Here is a 21,909-nt window from a genome sequence, read left to right on the forward strand (position 1 = left end):
GGGCAGGATGGGAGGGAGATTGTGGCAGTCAGTACTCCGACTTCTATCAGAAATGTGTATCTAGACCTGCGGAGTGCTGGGAGGGTGATTTAGGAGGCAACAGATTGTGGGATAGAGCAGAGAGGGGAGTGTGAATTTACATTTAAGCATGTGTACGTGTGCAAACAGTGTGCTCAAGCTGTGTGTTTTCCTGTGTGTGGGTCTTCAGCATCTATGAAGTTGCGTGTGTGTGTTTGCGTGTGTGTGTCCTTCAGTGGTTCAGGGGATAACTGTGTGTGCACAAGGCTTTCGAGGCCTTATCTAGATGTCCTAGTTATCGATTGGGCGACACTGCAGATAAGAATAGGATGAGTACCCCCTCCCAACCATTTGCAGCCACCCTGCACACCCCCACCCTTCATCCACATATCTACCATCCCAACCACTAGCCCTCCTCCCATGGCTCTGCGTGATACAGATGAGGCGATTTAAAGCACTTTATGGGAACATGTCTACATCAGACCAAACTCATTTCCAAAATGCTTTTATATATGGAAAACATTTAGAACTATTATTGAGGTAGAACGAGGACATCAGATCTTTTGTCACTGGGCTTCCTTCACCTTATAGATGCAATGCGTCTTGTAAATGGTCTGATAGTAAATACACAGAATTCCAACAACCTGAGGCTGCATGCAAATACAGCAAAATCCAAAACATTTCACTTAAACTAAACTGAAACGATGCTGCTTTCCATCACTGAAAATCTAAAAATCCAGAGCTTTCCGCTCACAGGGCCTAGTTGTACATATGTTGATTTCATCGTTTTGTTTTGTCCAACACTGTAACAGTATGGAACAGAATATGCAATATGTGCGCTTTAAAAATCAAAACTTACTCCACTTTGCAATGCAAAGTCTAAATCGTGACGTTATCAATGGCAAATTCATGATTCCTGGTTTTATAAAGGTTTTCATCACAGACTTGTTCCCACAAACTGAACATGGTGATGTCAAGTTCATGTCAGATCAGCTGATATCAGTGGCAGGCCACATCGACTGATGGTTGAGCTGATACCATTCTACACCAAATGACAGGATATGCATCACAAACAGTCCTGTTTGTTCACAGGACCGTGGACTAAGTGCACCCTATGATTCAGTAGCTTTCAATATTCACTTTGAGCAGCAAGTTTTCATTCTTGCATAGTTGTGAAGGACACTTGGCCCATTCTTCTTCACTGTGTGTCTTCATTTGATTGATTTGATTGATTTTTGTTGTTTGCGGGCATTTGTGTATGTACAGTTTTAAGGTCCTGCCACAACAAACCCAAATCATCACCCCGCTACCACCATGCTTGAAAGCTGGTATGAGGCATTTGGCTATAATGCACCACATCTCCATTTTGGTCTTGCCTATCCAAAGGATATTGCTCCAAACCTCTTGCACTTGGTTTCAATGCAGCTTTGCAAACCTAAGCCATGCTGCCATGTTCTTTTTTAGAATACTTAGGTTTTTGCAGTTTCTCTGAGTTTTGCATGGTGTAACCTTGGAGTGAATTTGCTGAGACACTACTAGGAAGATTGTGGGTTTGTGTTATCATCTACAGGAATGCTCCAGACTAAGTAGTCAAGCGCTACCAGCAAACTTTTCTTTGACATGACTGACCTAAGGAGTACAAAGCACCAAAGACTTTATTAAGAATATATAGATAGATAGATAGATAGATAGATAGATAGATAGATAGATAGATAGATAGATAGATAGATAGATAGATAGATAGATAGATAGATAGATAGATAGATAGATAGATAGATAGATAGATAGATAGATAGTAGCTTGCCATCACCAGTGTGTGAATGTGTGCGTGAATGGGTGGATGACTGGTTGTGTAAAGCGCTTTGGGGTCCTTAGGGACTAGTAAAAGTGCTATACAAATACAGGCCATTTACCATAGATAGATAGATAGACAGATAGACAGATATACATTTGTTGTGTTCGGTCTCTGGATTACATAATCTTCATCTTCTTCTGAAGAACTAGAAGAAAAGGACATTTTTAAAAAGTAATTAAAAGTGCTTTGTTCAGACACACTAAAAACAAGCCAGAATTTGTTTGTTTGTTTTTTTGAAGTACATGTTTTTATTAGACAAATTTTAAATTCAGTTCCAACAAACAGTATTAAGGAACACGTGCTTTGCTCTCTATCAGTAAAGCTCTGTGTAAAACTACAATCAACAGCCCAGTCTTGTTGGAAGATGGCACATTATCAGGGTGGAGATAGGCTGTACTAATGGAATATGAAGGTGACAACATCAGCCACACCTTGTGTGCCCCTTTCAGGCAGTATCCAGGCAAAGCAGAAGGTGTCAGTTCTGACTTCAATCCAGGCACTGCAGTTGAAGCAAGTTAGAGCATTACACATTATGATCAAGAGCTCTCATCTGTGAGTTTGTCATACAAAGGTGTTGGCTATATTGATAAGTCAAAGATAATTATAGCAGATTGTGTCTTAAGTATGTTAAAATTATGTATTGTAAATAGGATGTTTAAAAATACAAAAGGGAGAGTTCCAAGTGAACAAAGAAAAAGAAAAAAGATATAGCTTGGTTTGGATTATTGCCAAAGAAACTTGAAAACTGACAGTCTTTCCAGACAGAGAGATGGTATAGTTGTGAGCAATAATTGAATGTGAGTTTTAAAGAGTAAATAACTGAAGAAGGAGCTACAGTTTTGCAGAAGTTACTTACTGGATTTATGGCGAATTGTAAAACTATCCAGTGCATAACACAGTTTCTCGTATAACACAGTTTCTTATATGCACAGTTTCTCGTATTTCACGTATGTACTGTTTCTCAGAGTTTGGGGAATGCTCAATTCAGGCTCCCTGTTTTATGGGTTAGCATGTATTTTGTATCATTATAATGACTAGAAGCTCAGCTATGACCACTGTAGTCATTTGGAATTTCTGACATTATGTTCCATACAGCAGGAGAACACATATCGTTATCCTTACTTTGTGAATGCACGGAGAGCTAGCAACACAGACCAACCAACACAGCAACCAACAGAGAACACAGCAGCTTTCTGTGTGTAAGTCAGATATAGGATGTAAGAAGCCGGAGTGGAGAAGGGTTTCAAAGTGGTTTACAGATGTGCCTGTGTATAAGATTAGCTAATCCTTCATATATATATATATATATATATATAACAATGTAAAGTGGCAGGGCAGATTAATTAGATGCTTAAAGAGGCATTTGTGCTCCACACAACAACGTTTAGGTGTTAATAATAGACAGACTCTTTTAAAAGCCTCCGGCTGAGCGTTTTCAGTGTTGCCAGGTTTGTGTGTCTGACTGAAACTGCAGGACACTGCATGTTCAGCCAGTACCAACTTGTCAGCTGCAAAGTGGCCCCACTCTAAACCATGCCCTGCTTTTTGACACTAATGGAGACTTTATTGTAAGAAAAAGAACATCATGTTGTATTTTATAATATTATGGATTGAGACTGTAAACTCACTGGGACTGTGTTTTCAGAGGGCAATAATTTTTGGAACAAAGACACTATTTTGTTTCTGTACACCACCACCAAGGATTTTAAATGAAAAACCAACAAGTTAGCCCCCCCATGTATTCAGAATTAATGGGACAATTGATAAACAAGCAGTTTGAGGCCAGATGCGGCCTCATCATTTCATGAGAAATTAAGTTCTTTCAAAGTCTTGAATTTGTATTATGTAGCTTTTCACTGTAATTTTAAACGTGAGGCCCAAAGAGATGTCAGTGCAAGTAAGGGAGGCCATCATTAGGCTGATAGACCATAATATGCCTATCAGAGAGCCAAATCAACAATCTGGTTAATTTCTAACGTCTGGTTAATTTCTGTCTACAATCAGGAGACGCCTTTATGAACGGAAATATGGAGGATTTTCAACAAGGTGAAACCACTGGTTACACTCAGGAAAAAGAAGGCAAGATTAGATTTAAAGAGCCTACTCTTTGGACAGATTAACCCAAGATGAACTTGTACCAGGTCAACTCACCAGACCAGGTGACGAGGCCAACTGCAGTAAAGCTCCAGCGCAGCATCTCAAGAATGGAAACAGCATTTGGTGATGTCCATGGACTCTAAACTTCATGCGGTCACTGACTGCAAAGGAGCTTCATCCGAGTACTAAAAAACAGTCCTTTAATTCAACATTATGTTAGTTTGTCCCATTCATTTTGGGGACTGTATAAAATGGCTGTAATTCCTAACAATAAACATGAAAAAAGCACGAATTAAAGCAGCAATTCTACATTTGATTTAAAATCCACTGTAGTGTTGTACAAACTACAGAAACTGTCTAATTATCCCAAAATATATGGTGCTAATTAGTGTCAAGTTTTGTAATAACAGGAGTTGCCCCCTGCTGGCCATTAGAAATCCTGCAGGTTTACTGTACTTAATGTGTTGAAGTCTTAACATGTCAGATATGAGGCTGCGCTGAAGCACTAAATATGTAAAATAGGTAAAAAACTTTACTTCAAAACATCAGGTAGCTTTTGACAATTTTTTTTATGTGTTTCTAAACTAGGATTGGAATTATAGCTGAACTATTTGGATGGATTGCCTTCTGTACTTTAATACAGTATTTTACATCATATTAGTTTGCATTTGCAGATTACATATTTATATGTTGCTACTGATTCTTTTGCACAGTTTTTAGTTACGCCTTTCTACTTTCTATCAGTTTTTAAAGTCAACAACTTTCCACACATCTTTATTCCCATGCTATATGAAAAAGTTAAAAAGTAAATCTTTCACGTTAAGCCTACAGCTTAGACGAAACAACAACAAATCTTTCATCTGTGTCTATTCCCTGATCAAAAGGTCAAAAGATGAGTTTGATTAATTTATTCATCATACACACAAATTACAGGAGAGCAGGCATAATTTCCTCCTCTGTCTACTCTTTTTTCTTTCATTTTCCTTGCTTGCTCAGGCTCATAACAGGAAAACCTGTTTGTGTTTTGTACTCTCACGCTTGACTTCACCCTCCTCCTCCTCACTAACCGCTGTCTTGTTGCTTCTGCCCGAGTGGCTCTCTCTGAATATGCCACTTGGTTGAACAATTAATTATTCTAATGATAGACTGGCACTCAGTGGTGCTTTAAACAGGGACATGGAAAAAGAGAGAGAGAATGGCACACATACAGATAAGTGGTGTAATCCTCGTACGTTCCAAAAATAGGTGAAGTGCAGATGGGACAGATGTCTTCTGCATTTTATTGTTGTTTATAGATAGATAGTTGGATAGATCGTCATTAGCTGTAAGCAAAACAGATGGAGAAACCTTGACCACTTGACCAGATGTCAGGCCTCACACACTGAGTGACTTGGCATGCAGGCAAGTTAGAATTTTTCCCCTCAGTGAAAACACACCTTTCCTTTCCTCTGCATTTACTATCAACTGGGTCAAACTGAGCACAGGTCTGTGCACACATAGTTCTTCAAAGCCCTTTCAGATGTCTTACTAGGGCATGTGCTACTCCCAACCGCACCCTCCAAACAGCCAGCATTCAACCCATTTCCTTGTTCTGCAATCTGCCCTCCTACAACACCCCTCCATTTCCTCAATTTCACCCTGATATCTCCATCTCCTCCCCCACCCCTCACCACTCCTCCACCATCACGCACATCTTAGGAGCACAGCTTGCCCTCCAGCTCCGTGTGAACACGACTGGTGGAACACTTTCACCACAACTACCATTGCACTGGCCGAGTGAGCTTTCTCCGCTCTCATATCCAGGCTGCTTTTGTTGTTCTCCACTTTGAGGACTCATGTAAGTCCCTATAAAAAATGTATGCCCCCACCACCACTCCCAAACCTCTGCTCTTTCTCTACCTTGTTTCACATTTTTCTTCATCAGCTGCTTCATTTGTATCAGGAATAAAAGGAGAACAGGGTATAGAGATGTGCAGAAAAAAGATGGTAGAAAAGGAACAAAAGGATACATCATGTACTAATCAGAAGAACCCCTCCCTCAGCACTAAATAACCATGAACATTCACTTCATGTTTACCCACCCAGCAGTTTACTCTTTGGTAGATGACAAAAACATGTTTGTGTAGCCTTCAAGACTCAAACTGACTTATGATTGGTTCAAAAGTAAAAGTTTAATAGATGGATAGGTCATTCCTCAACTGCTTCATAAATGCAGACACATCCCTGCAAACATGGTTGAAAAACAGAGACACTATTCCCAAAGGTGATTGCACTGTAAACATAGAGATGTTGACACTGATATTATTGGTCCAGTCAGACATTTTTTAAGAAATACTGAGGAAGGCAGGTGTACAGGAAATTTATATCCTTTTTATACAGTGTATCTATGAGTTAATGTCAATATGTATTGCACTGAGCTCTGGACAGTCATGGCCATGCCCTCTGATGAGTGTCAGTTACCTCAGTTGATTAAGGGCTCTCTCATGGTCTCCATGCCTGTCTGCATCTCACTTTTCACTGCCGCTCAGCGGGTAGTTGACAAGTGTTTACAGACAAGTCGCCATCTTTCATCCTTCAAGCACTGTTACTGACCAAAGCAATTGCAGGAAGGTTTCAGTGCAGCACTGCATACCTCTTTGTGACCACCTAGCAACCATTTGCCAACCAGACGGAGAATGCATATTTTCCCTAACTGATGATTACCAAAATCATAGCATCCAAAACAAGAGATTGAAAGTTAGATTCTGACTTTGTTTGTATTAGCACCTGGCGAGTTTCCCTATTTCAGAAGTAAAAATGTTTCGTTTTGTTTATTTTTGTTTTTTGTTCTTTTGTTTTGTTCATATATATTCAACATATATAGATATATATTTTAACTTGTAACTTGTTACAAAATACCAGAGTATTTGAACACTGTTGCTCATGGATCTGGATCTTTTCAACAAGGTTTTGTTCAGTGTAAAATGTCTGTAGAGAGATAAGTAGGAAAAGCGGACGCAGGAAACAGCGAGGAAAAAGTTATTGCTTTAGTTTGAAGTCATTGTGAAGACAGTACCAGTGTGCCAGGTGGGCAGCAGGCAGCCGGTCCCTTTTGCCTCCATAAGATAGATGCCCAGGGTTGGATTTGCATATGCTATTCAGGGCATGGCCACATCATCTCTCTCACTCTCTCTCTCTCACACTCACTCTTTCTCTCGCTCCTTTTATTGTTTTTAATCAGAGGCGAATGTCAACAGAATAAATGAAGTTGCGCAGTGAAGTGAAATTTTTATCACATCAGTAGTGGTTGGGTGGGTGTGGAGGTGGTGGTAGAGGTGGTGGTGGTGGTGGGGGGGTGTATGATGATGATGATGCCTCCGCACATACCTCACACCCCACCCAACACATCCCCTCCACCTCCATTCATCACAGGCCATATTGAGGGAGTGAAATTCAGTGGCGGTGCCGGTAATCAATGGAAGGGCTCCATATGGCGGGGATCAAAGGTGTCACATAGTGTGTGGTTCTGCTTTATTGCCAGCCAGCACTGTTAATTGGACAACAAGATCAGAGGCAATATTAAAATCCAATTAAATTGATATGAACAGATTGCCAAGTGATGTACACTAATGTATAATTGAGTATCAAGCAAATGCGAGTGGCCCGTCTCGAGCGCCGAGCTGCTGAATAAATGATGGGCGAGCCGTAGAGGACGGAAACAAGTTTGCACATTAGCCTCCCCCCCTCTCCTCCCTTCTCCTCCTCCTTTCTCCTTTCCCTTCCTTCCCTCGCTCTCTGGGCCCTCAGATGTGGAGGGACACTGAATTTTTGAGTTTTTTCCTGCAAATCTTCTCTTTTTCGGGGGAACAGGCTGTCATTCTTAAAGGGGCATTTATGTCCTACAGACTAAGGCAAAGTGTGTGTGTTTAATGAGGGCAGAGGAGGAAAAGGTGCAATCTGTGTGTGTGTGTGTGTGTGCAAAGGGAGGAGCAGGGCTGACGTGTAACATTTTAAAGAGCGTAATTCCATCACAGGCACGTGGCTTTACTTGGAATTTAATAAAATCTATGATTTATTGCCTTTTTTTCTGTAGCTAAAGAAAGAACGTGTTCTGGTGCTTCAGCTAATCAGGCATAAACATGGACAGCCCCCATCATCTCAGCAGAGAGACTTTCACGATACGGAGTGCTCTTTAAGAGAAAGAAATAAATAAGCAGATATAGAAGGATGCCTCGATGTCATTTAACACACCAACGAGGCCCAGTCCAAGGTGACATTCCCTGATAAGGTTCACTTGGACTGCAGCCCAAAATAATCAGAAGTTCATCACCACTCATTCATTTATTAATTGAATATTTTTAGCCTTGATTTAATGTGTGGAGCTGTAGTGCTAATTCATGACATTGGAAGGCCGATAAGGAGATTTACATTTCCAATTTTAATGATATTTTGGCAGTAGCGATCACTTTGTGTGTGTGTGTGCGTGTGTGGGGTGGGGGGTGGGGGGGGTGGGGGGGCAATTATTTATTTCTGTTGATTTGGTTGGTTGCAGTCCAGCATATGCTCTGTGTATGTGTGTGTGTTTTATTTTTTTTATGTCCCCCCTCCTGCCCCACCTTGCCTCTTTCTTGCATTAAGCTGGTTTCCTTAATTAAGCAGGCACGGGTCTCATTAGCTGCCATGGCGATGGGGTGGCATGATGTGTCTGTCTCAGTTCCCGCCAGCGATGCCCGGACAAAGTGCCTGGGGAGCAGGTGCTGACAAGGTCGCGGTGGCAGTGTGCCATCTGGACCGGAGCTCAGGCCCCGTCGCCGCCTGGCTCTTTGTAGCTGTAGCTGTGGCTAATGCCATCCACCAACAACCCTGACTCAAAGACATCAGAACAGGGCTCCGGCTCTTAAGAGATCTGTGGACTTAACAACCGCTAAAACAAAGGCGCAATAATTGGTTTTGGCGCAATCTGTCCTTCGTTGCCACTCGGGGGGCTTTTGTGCTTATTGAGTGCGTTCGGAACAGACGGCACATTGAAGGTTTTTTTTATTTAGTCGTGATGCACCTCCATTAGCATAACACACTGTGCACATACATTTATGCATAGATTACTGCAGTACACAGCTATCCAAGAAATAATAAGAATTCCTTAGGGGATATATGAAAATCATAAGTGGGGGAGGGGTGGGGTCAGTGGATGTATTTTTCTTTTGGCTACAGAGGTTCATCATTTATTTTTTTTTCTCTTTAGTGAATATTGGGGTGCATCCTATGCTGTTGTTCTCTCGCCATATTAGTTTATTTCACTCTTTAATTGTTGGATTTCTTCCAAAAATGAATGAATAAATAAAACTTTAAGGATCTCTGTCAGATGCAGCAGGCAGCAATCTTCCCTCTAACCTTCAGCCTGTGTGTTATACTGGAGAAAAATGCATTTGTGTCGTAATCTGTTGAAAGAGCTCACCATCGGCATAACTGAGATGACCTTTGCTCTATAAAAGAAAACAGTATCATCAGTGTTCGGGGTCACCTGCTGCCAGGTTGGTTCACTAGTTTGGGATCTTATATGTTAATATTAAACTTTCAGAAGGTACTGACGTGAAAAGTTGAGTTGTATTTGTGTTACCCACTCTACTAGCAATATCCAAAGTGTTACCAATATAAAGCTATTACCAAGCTGTTGCATATTATGAGAGCATGCAGCAGCTGGCTTTAACAGTTGCTGGTTAACACTTCTTATGTTTTGTTGCAATTTTAGGCTCTGATTTTGACAGGAAGTAAATTCCCTGTGTTCTCCTTCCACTCTCAAGTATTTTGTCATGTGATGCTAAAACAGTTGAACACTAAAGGTAGTCTAATAAGGATATACTTATAGTATTTAGAATATGCTATTTTTACTGCATGTAAATGCAAGACGTTTCAGTAGATTGTTTTTGTCGCCTACATTATGCAGTCGTCTATATGACATGCACTGCATGTGAAAAGGGAACTCAAAACACTTTATACATCAAGCCTTATTCACACATTCACTCAAAAGCAGCCAGGGATCAAACCCCCAACCTTCTGATTAGTAGTTCCCCAGCTCTACGTCCCGAGCCGCAACCAGCCCATAAAAAAAAGGTATAGCTAAGAAAGGGTGATATGCAGTAGCCACTGTGATATTATTCACTGGTTTCTACACTCCACATTTTTAGGCCTCAAAGTATTCTGGCCTCCACCAAATTTCTTTTTTTTGTGATGCCATAACAAAACAAACATTTGAAACTACTGCAAAGAGAAACAGTTATTGCAGTAAACTGCAGAAACAGCAGAGGGAGAGTCATTTTTTCATCTCACAAAACTGAGTACACCCCTGACATTTTTGTAAATATTTTCATTTAATTACAAGGAGCAACTGGTACTGGTGTTTGGGTTCTAGGTATATAAAATCTGACGGTTAACCTCCTGTCCAGCAGCATTAAAACCGTGTTATATTATTATATGCATATTACTGAGCGTAGTAAATCAAAGTCAACATTAATCTACAAACCCACCAAATGCACATCTGGAAGAAACTGGTTTGTAAATGTGATGGAATGCTGCACAATTGTCTAAAACTGAGACCACAGATGCTAATAAAAAATGACCAAACCCTAGGAGTTGGATGTCAGCCAAAAGACTCTCCAGAAATTAACTGAACCTTAGAGAGCAAATGTTTACCGCAGTGGGATGAGAAACTTGCAATTTGTCATTTGCTTTAACTTGGTCTACAATTTGTCATAAACTCGGCTGGTTAGCGTGGTTTCGAAATAGAGGAGAGGATTCGAGCGTCCTCCCTGATACCAGTGTTGTATCACCTCCTTTCCCACTGTGCTGCAGATTGTCACACGGTTCTCAGACTTTGACTTATGAAGCCTATTGTCGCACTCTATTTGAGGCGACCATTCCACTCTGGGGCTCACTGATCACAAGGCCTGCACACACATAAAGACATGAATAACTAAGAAAGAAACCCATACTTATGCACTGGTCATCCCGTATTCCCTGCCGCCTCACATTATTTTACAACCTCTGTGGCCTCTCTACCGGAGGTCTTGGCTGTCATTACGCGGTCCTGCATTTGAGTTTTGCAAGCATTCACCCGCTGATTTGGTAAGCGGATGCTTTCTTTAAAAAAAAAAACAAGGTACTGTATAAAGAGTGGTTTAATCCTTTTTGCCTAAACACAAGATGTCAGGGCCATTAAGAGCCCCGGACCTTTCAGTAAAACACGGGCCAGAGCACCACATATGGTTGTTGAGACATGCTCAAAGAGAGTGCAGATGTTTATTTTAGAGATTTCTTGGAGGCTGGTTTGTGGTCAGCCATGTGGTGCAAGGCCATACATGAAAGGAAATGCTAGATTTGAATGCAGGGGTACCAACATGCTCTCCAAGTAGATGGGAAAATGCATGCATACTGTGAAAGGCTGACACATGCAGAGTGCAAAGTGCAAATATGATGTGAATCGTGATGCCGTGATCATGCCTCTCTTAGCAAAGTACAGCATGGGGAACAATTGTATTTCTGTTTTTGATGTCTTTCACCTGTACAGTGCTCCAGTCGGAAGTGCTACAAGTATATGAATTTCAGTGGACTTGCTGGTTTAACCTCTTAGCATCCACAAAGTCACAAGTGACCCATCTAAGTTTAGGATCAGAGTTATAGATAGGGTTTGGTTTATTTCCTCACTGCCTGTTTACAACACCCCAATGGAAAATCATTTGACAGAAAACTGCAAAGCTCTAGTTTCCGGCTTTTCACGTGGCCAAAGAAAAGCATGTGTGACCTGGTGGATATTCAAATGAAATATGGGATTAGAAGCAAACGGGAACTTTTCTTGTATTAAAAATGAAACGTATAAAGAAGGCCTGTGGGTAATTAAAAGTACAAAAAACCTAACATGCTTTAACCACAGATGTAGAGTATTTATGGTGAAACGTAAACTTCTGTTTGCCTACATGGGGATAAACAGAGCAGATTCTGAGGGATTTTCTTGAAGTCCCCTAATTTAATCCTCCAGCCACTAATCTAGTGTGAACCCTTAAACCCTTATGCACACAAAAGCTGACCGACATAATCATTCCCTCACTCTTTGGACCGCAAGCCACATTTCCTACCCTCCATCCCTGCACCGACTGCCCATCACAGATTTAAATTTGAAGGGAAGCAATGAACTTTAGGAACCCGGATGAAACAAATCAATGCTAAACTGCACAAGAGAGAAGAGCACCACTTGACCTGACATTATTAGCAGCTGTACCATCGGAGGCATGCATTTTCCTGTCACATTACCTCCCTGCAGCACATACAGTATGGTTTCAAATGGGAGAGAGGGGCAGCCTTGACGAGCTTGGCTCCTACCCACCCCCTTTACTAAAATAAACCACATTATTTGGAGAAAAATCCATGATTAGGACCAAAGGAAAAGATGGCCCCTCGGCTAGGGGGGTGAATGGGCAGAAGAATGAGTGTTGGAGGGAGGGAGGGAAGGAAGACTGGTGGGTGGAGATGGACGGGTGGGGTGTGATGGGGGGCACAGTAGGGGGCTAATTCTCCCCATGCCCTGCTGCAGCTGTGCCCCTGAAACTGACTGACAGATCCCTGTGTGGGGGGGGGGGGGGTTGGGGGGGTGTCTGCATATGTCAGAACAGTGAGGGGCCTGCCAACTTCCTGTTACAGTTTTCACACGTTAAGCAGCAGATGATCTTAAACTTTCTCTCTGGGGAGCAGTATTGTCGCAAATATGTTTTCCTCTGTCCAAAAGGTCATTTTAGTGCAGGCTATTTTGAGCTTTTACTGAAATGCAGTAATAAGGCTCCTTTCTGCCAAGAATAGACGGATGAAACATGAAAAGTTGAACCGAAGTCTCCTCACTTTCTGTGACAGAACATATGAGCAATGAGGTTAGTTATGTTCATGCCAAAACCATTTATTGACACACATGTGAAAATATCATCAGACCTTTGAGCCCCGCAGTGAGTGTTTCCTATTAATTAACCGAATTAGAGTATTCTTCCAATCCTGTCTTTTTGGTTTTTCAGCACAATATACAGACTGAGTCAGTTAAATGCTAAACACCAAATATAAACTGAAGCTGAACATGCCTCTCTTATTTTATTACGTCTCTCTAGTTTTCCCATCAAGTAAAGGTGTAAAATTTCTAAAGAAAAAGATGCAACTGATTATTCAGTATTTGGGATTTAAGCTAAGCTACATGTTCTTTAGCAAATTCAATAGGAAACACCAAACTCTGAAGTTAATTTGAAGACGAGCTAGAGATTGGTCCACTTAATATATGTGGGAGCTAACAATATGCTGCTTGCAAAACTAGCTAACCACTATTGCTCCCTAATAACAAAGTAAAACATTTTCAAAACAGCGTTATAAAGAAAATTGTTAATAAAATAATACAATAACTAAAACTAGGCAATTTGCTATCTGTTAATAGTGATACATACTAAGTTACCTGAATCGTTCCAACAGTTAGCATCTGTTAGCTTTATGCTGAACTTGGAAATTAAATTTAAATTAAATTTAGCAGCTAAAGTTATATACCCACTATGTTAATTCCGCATTGGTTGCTTCTACACGGGGTCAATGGTACATACAGAGACTAGGTGTGGCCATACACGTAAGTAAAACATAGGCTGTAAATGAAAGATGAATGTGAGAGGGCCCTAAACCTGTGTTTGTTCTAATGACCAGTAGGGGGCAACACCTCAGGTTGTAGAAAAAGGACTGTTTCTATTTAAGCATATAAAGAAGTGATTGTTTTTTTTATTTATTTACGTTCTCAGTAAACATTGTACTAATGACCTTAAGGTCTTTTTTGTTGAGTCAAGTCTTTTTTTAATATATATGGTCTTCATTTTGTAAATTATGGATCCTTTTAAGAAACCCACACCAAAACAAAATAAAACATTACACAGAGTGTGTATTAAGCTATGGCTAATTGCTATTGGTGACAGTTGCTATGTTCAACCTTTATTTATAATCTATGGGTCTAGCTAGTATTAGCATTATGGCTTTACATGTGGTTATTACAAATTATTAGAAAGTCTGAAAAGAGTTTAAGGCAGGCACTGCATGGATGCATGTACCCTGAGCAGCATGTCCCTGGGTTCAGACCTTATTTGTTCACATTTGCTGTTAGCTATCTGCAAATATGTGCAAATCTTATTTTGCTAGTGCTAACTAATTAGCTATAATGGTAATTCTCACAACCATGTTGTCTAGAAATTTAGCTAAACACATTCACCCAACAACCAAAAATGGCGCTCACAGCTGTATATATATAATGTTAATGAACTACCTCATGATGTGGTAATTTTTAAGCTCCTCCTCCTTCTCCTAAATCCAAAATTGCACAACACTGGCATGACTGCAAGAAAATGTGAAAACAGCCCTTTTCTTTTCTTTTGCTGACTGTTAAACACAAAAGAGAATAGAAGCACGACCTTGATCAGAACTTGCTCCTTTAGGGGTGCCCAGGTCCAGGAGAGGAGCCTGTGCGGGCATTTAAAACAGGAAGACATGAAACACCATACTCCTAGAGTTGGGACCCCTCCTGTGGTGGGACCCTAAGCACAGTAACCTTATATCAAAGCTTGGCATGTAGCAGAGCAGCCAGGGAGAGGCACATTAATTTTTGAGGCGCATACAGTAACAAGCTCTGAGCGCTGGTGATGGTCTATTGTAAAGAAGACTAGCACCCCATGTCCGATTATCTATTGTTAGCTTAGCTTTTTTCTTGTGTGTTAGAGCTCACTAGCTATGTGAGAGTAGGCGTTATCCATTACCGTTCTCTCTCGTTCTTTCTCTTAACGCACATACAAACACACATGTCAGGGTACAAAGGGGAGGAGAATGTTTTATTTGGCCTTCTTTTATACTTGAACACAAACACAATAACCAACACACTGTCTCAGACACGCAGTTGGATGGCTCAAAGGGCAAGTTATTGGCTCAAACAGTGGAATAACATGTCAGCCTCGGGGGATTTTGACAGCGATACCTGCTAGTGCAAAAAGGCCGTTTGCAACCATTCTCTGTACTTCACTTTATCTTCCACTTTGAAAGCTGACCTGGAGCTGGCTGCTGTTCACTGCCCTTACAGATAAGCAAAAAGGACCACCAATGGATAATCAAACAAATGCATTGCTGTTACCATTGGCTCTTTCGGTCACTATAACATATAAAGCAGACGGAAGGATTGCCCATGAAACCACCAAATGCGTAATTAGTCAAGAACCATAGTGACAGTACTAATGACTGACATACAGAGAATCATCAGTTCAATCTGCAGGTCGCCCAGACTCTGTAGCGCTTTACAGTACTGTGCAAAAGGCTCAAGTCACCCTTCATTTCTTTATTTGTTGCTAGGAAAATGGGAAAGACGCGCAGCGATTTACTAAACTGTGCAAACATAAATGGAATGAGGTCTATAAGAGGTGAATATTTGGTATGACAACTTTTTGTCTTCAACACAACTAACTTAGGCAAGTGTTCTGATCATTTCCTTAAGTTACCTTCAGGAATGTGTTCAAAGTTCTTCTTTGGATGTTGGCAAGCTTTTGTTCCATTCTCTTTCAACATGATCCTATACTGTTTCAGTAATGTTGAGGTATGGGCTCTGGGGAGGCCAGTCAATGACTGATAAAGTTCAAGTGTGTTTGGGATCATTGTCAAGCTGAAATTAAGCTGTTAATTAAGCTGCCAATCAGACATTTCCCAGATGGTGTACCTTGGTAAAACAAAATCTAACTTCTGCATTTATAATTCCACCAATCCCCAACGCCTCTGACTGAAATGTAGCCCCAAATTATGACAGAGCCTCCACTGTGTCTTACAGATGGCTGTAGATAGTCAGTGTTATGCCTCTCTCCTGACCTCCTTCATAAAGCCTGAAGATGATTTGAACCAAAAATATGAAATTTGGATTAATCACCACTGATTTTTAGTCTACTTCTAAGTAATTTTCGCATACCTCTGCCTTTTCTTCCTGTTTTCATTCCTCAACAATGGCTTCTTCAAAGCCATCCTTCTACTGAGAAGATTTCTGGTGAGGCTTCAGTGAAGAGTAAGAACCAGGTATATCTATCAGGTCCTGTGTCAGGGGTTTTCAGGGGTTTCTCAGATTTCTTAAGGATATCACTTTCTGATACTGTTCATTGTCTGCAGATAGCTTTTAGGCCTGTTACTACTCCAAATACGTTTTCAAATAGTAGAAGAGTTTACTTTCCAAATGAAACCTTATAAATTAATTACAGCCTCACAGTTTTTCTGTTAAAAGATGTCAAGCCTTGGTGTTCTAAATAGGCTGAAAATTTTAGAACATGGGTGAATGTTAATCCATGGATGGATGATGACAATAGAATACACAGGTACAGGATATAAACACTAGCCAGCAGGAGAGTTCAGAAGGTTAACAATAGTGTTGCTCAACAGTATCTAATGTGGACGAGCCCTTAGCTCCTATCAGTGCACTCTAGTTTGAGGGAATATAGCTAATCATCAAGGTAAAATGACTTGCACCTGTTTTCATAATGGTCCAAAGGGTAATTGAATTTAGCTGTTGAGTTTCCACAAAGTCAGCCTCACACATGAAAATCATTGTCCAAGGGTGAATAGGCCAAGGATTGGGTCAGATGGCAAGCAGCATTTGTGTGACTCAAAAACTAACTTAGTCAAAGTAATGTGTGTAAAATATTTTTTGAATGCTTCAAAGAGTTTCTATTTTTTTTACCCCAGTATATGAAAAATCCTCCCCAGTGAAGGTAGAGAATGCAAAGAGCCACATTATCAATTGTGAAAGGAAAAAATAGGCTAAAAAAACAAGAATTGTGTTTGTATTAAGAAATGTATCTGAAAGAGTTTCTGAGTGTATACCTGTTAGTTATGATGCAGTTAGTAACTGAACTGCTATGTTGTTTGCATTCGTATGCTTGCATAATGTGCTACTGAGCTAGCAGTGGCCAAACAACTGAAGAAAAAAAATACAGGACTCACTTGCACTGTTTGAATGTCTACTTGTGTTCTATCAGCTGACAGTAGATCAAACATATTTCTGCATTTTCTGCATCCAAATTTGTGGAAATTCTGCTGCTTTACAGCACTGCTTCCCTCTGCTGTGTTTGCAAGATACAGCACAACAAGTTTACGTTACATTTTAATGCCCTCACTGAAAAGACTGATGTTGGTAAATGGTAAACAGACTGGTTCTTATATAGTGCTTTTCTACTCTACCTGAGCACTCAAAGCAGTATGGACGACAATTAAAATCCAAACATTAGAGATGAAAATGGCCCCAGGGAAAGGTTCACGTCTATCAGTGTGATACCTAATAGCTATTTGTTACAAGACTAATAGATGAGCTATTTGCTGAAAATAGTGCTTTGAGACTACTGACGCTGCTTAGTGTTCATGGTCAAACAGAGTAAAAACCTTCCATTATCATCAGCACCACTGTCAAAACATCTTGTTTTTTTTTTTATTTCCAATGGAACTAGGTCTCCAAAAAATTGGAAATGAGATGTAAGGAGAACATGGATCTCTATTTAAGTGAAAGATGTTAATACACATGAATTAAAAAATGTACATTAAAATCAAAGAAAGCCATCATGTTCTCATGAACGCACACATAAACTTTTTGTGAAAATGGAAATGGAAAAACTGTCAATTTTGGAAAAAAAACAACCTTAAACCATTGGGAAATTTTGGTGTTAAAAATTAGCATTTTTTCCCCTGAATACACGTATGCACACACCCAGAAAAACCCACTCGGGCTAGCTTATAAAAGTGAATGAACTCAGAGGGGCTGACCAGTCTTGACCGCTCTTTGATCAGGCAGTGGTTTGTTTCCTCAGGCCTGTGACCTCTGACCCCCACAAGAGAAAGGGCACCTCCTCAGCTCAGCGCTAATGATCCATTTAACACCCCTCAGCAGTGTTAGTGTGTGGCATGCCTTCCCTTTAGCACAAGACAGATTGTGCTGTTGTTAAGCGCTTCAACCAACACTTCAGCAACATGTAACCATAGACTTTAATGGTGCAAAATGACAACTGACAGAGGCCAAGCTCTCACTTTTATGAATTTTTCAGTTACATTTGACAGCTTCTGAATGCAAACATGACCAGCATAGAGGGAAGTCGCACATGTCTCTAATAGTCACGTTAGTCCTGTCGCATGGCAGCCAGAGCCTCTCACACAGAGAAAGGAAAAACCGCAACTTTTCCAAGGCCTCCAACTTTGCACAAACCCTTCGCCACACTGCCTCCTGTCTTAAATTTATTTTTAATAGCACATTAAAGGGAATTTTATTAATTAGAAAGAAAAAAAAGAAGCCAGCGTCACACATTCGGCTTCTGCTTGCATTTGATGCGATTTCTGTTAAAAAAAAGAGCATTCCCACATGTCGCAAATCCCTGCTGCCGCTTCGCCTAAAAAACAATGGCAAACAACAAAACAACAAAAACAGCCACTGAGTCAAAGTGGATCGCTCTCAGTAGGAGCCGGGGCCAGAGTCCCCTTTCAAGTGCAGTTGCAACAATTATCTTCAAAGCAGGAGCTGAGCGGGAACCTTTGTTTTCCTCCCAATCCGCATGGCTTGAACCTGACCCTGTTTCTTCAAGCCTGGTGGAGGATAACATGTTCCTACAGTTTGATAGCAAGAGTACATTTTCTTATGACTTATTCATCTTTTTTTCCTCTCTCCAGCTCCTTAATTTATAATTCATTTGATCTAAAATTTCATTAATTTTCTAAAATGTTCCAATTGGGGCCTTGCTGGGCCCAGGCGAAGGGGTTTTTTCTTTGTCCAACCCTCTTTGTAGTCGCCTATTATTCTTTTATGTAGCAGCCTTGTAGAGGTTATCGTCTTCTGAGGGCAAACAGCGCTCGCTGGAAAAGTTTTAATCAGCTTTAATGAGTGGGGTCAGTGCTGGAACCAGAGAGGGAGAGGGAGACAGACGGAAACTAGGAGAGAGAGTGAGAGGAAAAGATAGCCAGCCTCTGAAACATATGGACATTTTTATCTTTTCTACATTTTCATCTCTCATTTGCACTTTTCACTCTTCTTTTTTTCCCCTGTCCTTCTGATAGCCAGATTTAGCTCAAATTGCACTGGCATCTCAGGCATGGGAACAGATTATAGATAATGAAGGAGAAATTCATTTTGGGAGCTCACTATCTTCAAAGTATCGTTCCAATCAGACACTACAAGGATGCAATTAGAAGGTGAAAGCTAATTTTTAAAGTCGTCCGTCAATAGCGCTGGAAAAAATTCCGTTATAGTCAAGACGAGGGACTCGGAAATGCCTTAAATTTCTCCACAATGATAAAGCTAGTTTAGTCTTACTGCTTTGACAATCCCTAGCTTATCGTTCCCTGAAATACTCCGATATCCCTCTTTTACCTTCGTCTCTTTAACTTACCTTGCCTTTCTCCACTCTGTCTTTATCAAATGTTACTGGCCTTTCTCCTGGCTTTAGCCTTGGACTCTAATCTTCTTTCAAGCGATAGTCTAATCCATTCCATTATTTGCATTTTATAGCCAAGGCTGGCTCACTCATCATGACATAGTTTGCGTCTCTTCTCAGACTGCATGGCAAGAGTATGACATGCCTCGTTTGGATGGAAGGTCACTGCAAAGACTTGTTACACTGTCAAAGTTGTGAACCATGAAAAGCTGGTCACTTCATATTAAAAGCTCTCCAGCTTAAAGAGTTCTTTACCAGGGATTTGTAAAACATACAAAATATAAAAGCAACGTGCAGTGATATTTTTTCCTTTGCATGTTTCTTTGTTTTTAACATTGCATGCAGATAATCGGAACAGGTTATTTTACTGATAAATGTAATGTGATTGTTGTAACCTGTTACACCCAACACTGTTTATAAGGTAGCAGGGTTAGCAAATCGTACTGATTTTAGTGATGCTTCCTCTAATGAATCTTTTTTTTTTTTTTCTCTCGCCTGTCCCATTTGGTTCTTTAGCCATCAGAATTGTTGTCTGAAGACCAACAAGGATACCCAATGGATTTACTTTGCCAAATGGATCATCGTGGCATTGCCGTATTGGTCCATTTGGTCGATCTTTGTTTTTATTATTTATTATATTTTATTTTCAGATGTTACAGACTGTGACCATCTCCCCCACCAGTTGAAGAGCCCCCCAGGTGGTTCGACGCACCGGCGGCACCCTGCTCCAGGGCCGGGCCCCCATGCACCCACCCGCCCACAACCCCGGCAACACACCAACCAGGATCCAAGCCCCCGAGGCCCGGCCCGGGCCCCAGCCCAGAGACGGAGCGCCCCCAGAACCTCACGCCCATCCCGGACCCACCCAGGGCCAGCCAGGCTACCAGGTCAGTAACCCACGTCCTTCAGCACAGACCCTCCCCTGGCCCCGCTGCACGCAGCCGCGAGGAAACAGTCACCTGAGAGCCAACAGAGCCCCCAACCGGACATGACCGCTACCCCGGGTTGAGCCCCCCAAGGAAGATGCCTCCGGGGAACCCCCCGACGCCCTAAGCCTGTCCCTACCCCCACACCAATCACAACAGTGAAGGCGGGACCAAACTATGACCCCCCACCCCCACTAGGTGATGGAGCTGATAAAAGGAGTCCAGAGCAATTGATCTGATGTGGTGGCAGAGGCTGTGTCAAGACTAATGTAATCTAATAGATAATTTCTATATTGGTTAGAATTAAGATTATTTTTATTTTTCCAGTTCATGAGGACTGTTTTCTTGGCTATGCATAGGGCAGTGAAAATCATATGGGCTATATTCTTTTCTGAAGTGACATTATCTAAGCTGCCCAAGAAACACACTAAGGGGGAAGTTGGAATGTTACATTTCAGACACTTTGATAAGTCTTCACATATCTCGCGCCAAAACTTTTGCACTGGTGGACAGAACCAAAGAGCGTGGATGTAATTGTCTGGTGTATTGCCTTGACAGTGTGAGCAGTTGTTGGAAGATGTAAAGCCCATCTTGAACATCCGATGACCTGTATAGTGCACTCTATGTAATATTTTGTATTGTATTAATTGCAGACTGGAATTTTTAATTAATTTAAAGGTTTTTAAGCAAATCTGAGACCAGAAGTTTTGGTCTAAGCTGACTGATAAATCTGCTTCCCACTTTGCAACACTGTTTATAAGGTAGCAGGGTTAGCAAATCGTACTGATTTTAGTGATGCTTCCTCTAATGAATCTTGACCTTTGTGTTTCTGAAAGAAAAGCAAATTTATGATCATTTTGTAATCATCATTACGCTGTTTTATGGCATGTTCTGTCTTGGTAGCCATAAATTTGAGCTCTATTTTCTGTCTGTACTCTGGACAGGTGTGCTCTATTTAAAGTTCAGAGATTACAGAAGCTTTTATCAAATATTTGCCCCGCTGAAGGTTTAGCCAACAAGAACTCAGTCAAATATATGAATTTGATCTAACCGTAGCAGGACATTCTTTTCCCAGTAGATAATGCTGTGGCCTTCGTGCAACTACGCATTGTGTCATGAGCATGATGACCTACTGAAACACGGTCATATCTGGGCCTATGAGCATGGTCACATTATTGTGCAAGGGATCAAAGTTCCAATTGAACTCAAAGTTTCCTACAGTTGAAAAGGGATTCTGGAGTTTGAAGTTCACAGTTGTAGGAGAGAAATGCTTTTTTTTCTGTTGAATATGAGTTGCAGAATGAAGTTGTGGTCAATTTTCCACAATAGATGTTAGATCCCAATATAAAATCCTACCTTCCTCAGCTCACCTCTTTCACACCATGAGGCCACAAAGCTCCATTGATCTTCCTTTTGCCAGCGTTACTCTGTTTTCCTCCCTTGTATGCCAAGGGAAAAGGTTATTGTGTGTATGTGTGTGAGAGTGCATATGCTAGTGCCCATATCTCCATCATCCCTATTATCTCCTTCCCCACATATCCAAATG

General features: G+C 41.0%; 1 protein-coding gene across 1 annotated transcript in view; it reads left to right on the forward strand.

The window, feature by feature from the left end:
* The window catches only part of LOC308388075 (uncharacterized protein), a 57,488-nt gene that overhangs the window by 33,585 nt on the left and 1,994 nt on the right, over window positions 1–21,909 (forward strand). The window contains exon 3 of the transcript XR_013970048.1: window positions 20,088–20,324. The gene's annotated coding sequence lies outside the window, so the exon portion shown is untranslated. The remainder of the gene's footprint in view (window positions 1–20,087; window positions 20,325–21,909) is intronic.

This window comes from Rhamphochromis sp. 'chilingali' (genome assembly GCF_963969265.1).
Source record: "Rhamphochromis sp. 'chilingali' genome assembly, chromosome: 20".
NCBI classification, from domain to species: domain Eukaryota; kingdom Metazoa; phylum Chordata; class Actinopteri; order Cichliformes; family Cichlidae; genus Rhamphochromis; species Rhamphochromis sp. 'chilingali'.